The sequence below is a fragment of the Octopus bimaculoides genome, chromosome 11, assembly GCF_001194135.2.
Source record: "Octopus bimaculoides isolate UCB-OBI-ISO-001 chromosome 11, ASM119413v2, whole genome shotgun sequence".
Taxonomy (NCBI): domain Eukaryota; kingdom Metazoa; phylum Mollusca; class Cephalopoda; order Octopoda; family Octopodidae; genus Octopus; species Octopus bimaculoides.
The window spans coordinates 23,672,638-23,675,342 of NC_068991.1; the positions used below are offsets into that span (position 1 = coordinate 23,672,638).

The following is a 2,705-nucleotide window of genomic DNA, read 5'->3' on the forward strand; positions in this document are numbered from 1 at the left end:
TATATATATATATATATATATATATATGGCATGTGCCGTTAGTAATTAATTACTCAGGGTATGGTGGCATTTATGTAGTAAAACACAAAAAATAATTGTGCCTTTATAGCACGTAATGGAAACGTTGTAGAAATGTATGCAGCACGTGTACTACTTCAGTACTATACGTTGCTTAAATATTGAGATTGAAGGACAGGGACGAATTATGCCTAGCTAATCTACAAAAAAAAATATTTTGCATTTTATACATAGTAATCAAAGTAACCTTCATAATTTCATTGAATTAGGTCCATATTTTACCATGAAAGGAAAATGTTGCTATAGATCTATTTTATTCAAGGAAGGCACTGCCTACCTTGACAGCACGTCTCTGATATATATTGAAATAGTGGATCTCGAATCACACATAAATATATAAATAGCATGTAAATATTGGGTTGAGAAACCCTTTTGTTTAGAAAAAGTCAAAGTCAACAATCTATGTATATACTTGTGTTTATCAGAAGTTTTAATGTCTTCCGTCTACTATAACTGGCCTGTATATATTTAAATACACACACACACACACACAAACACTCATCAAGTCAATTTCTCAATTTCTTATATAGCTTTTACAGACAGATGGTTCCTTTTTCTTAATTCACACGTATGTTGTTTCACTTTGTAAATTCTCAGAAATTGTTCTTCCGAGATGCAAAATCTCCTTTTACGGCAGATTCCCGACCAATCAGTATTGCAAAACAAAGTGATAGTGAAAATATTTGATACCTAGAAATCGTCGTTGTGACCAAGTGTGTATATGTATAAGAGCTATTACTCATTCATTTATCGGTTTTTCTACTTGTAAACCCTGAAGAGGAAAACAAGATAGCGAATTTCAGCAAATTAATTACTTTCTTGTTGCCGTCACCGGTTTTTGTCTCTTTCAAGAACATTCCCGTTTTTACCAGGTACGGAACAATTTATTTGGTAACGTTCATCATTTCATTATGCTTTGTATGTATGTTATTACCTAATATATTTCGTGTTAGTCATTAATTTTTGATAAAGTTGTCGAATCTGATTCTGTTTGGTCTTTTTCTGTTTATTACCCCCGGTACTAAACAGAAAGATCACAGAGAAACGACATGCTGGACTACTCGGGAATGTCTACAAATTTTTTTTAAATGTGCTGTTTTTATTGTTTATAAAATATATTATAAAGCAGTAATTAAAGCCAGTTTAATTAATGTTATATGATCTTTAAGCATTATTTACTCTACTCCAGTAGAATCCCCGAATATCTACGAGAATTGTGTTGGTTTATCTTAGGCATGCCCGGGAGGTTGGCAGTAAAGTACGAGGTTAAATTTCTCGATTTTTTATTGTCTTTCATAACCTCTCCCACAAACGGCATTATCTTAACTTACTATTATATACGCTGTTTTAAGTCTATAAAATATACCATAAAACGTCATTAACTCAGTTTAATTAATATGTAAATCGTGTAAAAATTATGACTAATTTGTAAATTGGAGTAAATGTATCCTTTCGTTATGTGATGCCCCTTTGGTTGTGTCCATATTTCGTTGTTTACGTAGACTCAACGACTTTGCCTGATCAAATTCTTGTGAGTCATTAAACAAACTGTCAGTTTAGTTTAATGGAGAACGAGTTCTTTTGAGTTTAGCCAGGTGTAAAAGTCTGTAAGGTTCAGATTACATATAGTCCATCTCTACCGAGTCGCCATATGAATAAATGACATATTAGTTGTGACCATCCCGTTTTTTTGTTCGATGTATTATATTCAAGACAATGTATGCGAAAGAATTTAGCTGCTATTTCCAGCAGCTAAAAAGTAGGTACATAAAGGGTTCCCTTGCGATGACTAGTCAGTGGTTGTTCCTGTTGCTGAGATGCCAAGACTCTTGATTAATGATATAAATGCGTGTAATGAATATTTAGGCAATATTTCGTACTGGTATCGAATGATCGCCAATATTTAAATGTTTGGTACTACTAAAGCAGCACGGTCCCGAACGCGCTAGCTAGTCGTGAGTGGTCGATCCTAACCCTAAACACGTATTCATTTGCACACGCGGGTTAGGGTTAGGATCGACCACTCAAGACTAGCTAGCGCGTTCGGGACCGTGCTGCTTTAGTAGTACCAAATGTTCTACAAATACGACTTATTAATTGAAAAATTAAATAAATAAGTCTAATAGATATTCTAGCAGATCGAGACCTCAGTTCACCTATTTATTCGGTTTCTGCAAATACTGTGAATCAGTTTAATATAGGGGTATATAACGTCTTTAGGGAAGTAAGAAGGTAAACCTGAGCGAAATTATTCAGTTATTTAATTTATGTAATGGACGAAAAACTGGAATATATAAGACCAGCTTTTTTTAATGACATTCACCAACTATCCTTGGGGCTGGCCCTCATCTTGCAAATCTATGATCAGAAACGCTCCAGCTATGGCCATCTCGTTTAATATTTTATTTATTTTTTTATTTCTGGAGGTAAAATAGTGAATTTTTTTTAAGGGGGAATCGCATGACCGGGACATATAGAACACATCATCGAAAACGAAAATCGCCCAACTTAAAAAATAAAAAAGTTACAGCCATTTTCTCTCAGTGTCTAATTCCAATGTCCACCAGTTTTTTTTTTTTTTCCGGAGGTTTGAGGTGGAGAGGAGTTTCAGAAAATTCACACGAGTC

General features: G+C 34.1%; 2 protein-coding genes across 7 annotated transcripts in view; both read left to right on the forward strand.

The window, feature by feature from the left end:
• LOC106871104 (endoplasmic reticulum lectin 1) overlaps positions 1 to 2,705 on the forward strand; it is a 488,243-nt gene that overhangs the window by 459,388 nt on the left and 26,150 nt on the right. The gene's annotated exons all lie outside the window — the stretch shown is intronic.
• Positions 1 to 2,705, forward strand: part of LOC106867912 (uncharacterized) — a 93,398-nt gene that overhangs the window by 11,189 nt on the left and 79,504 nt on the right. For 2 of the 4 annotated variants that reach the window (XM_014912981.2, XM_014912983.2), the window contains exon 1: positions 604 to 950. The exons of 1 other annotated variant lie outside the window; for it this stretch is intronic. The gene's annotated coding sequence lies outside the window, so the exon portion shown is untranslated. Of the gene's footprint in view, positions 1 to 603; positions 970 to 2,705 lie in introns of those variants that run through there. One more of the 4 variants, XM_052971628.1, reaches the window with a different exon arrangement.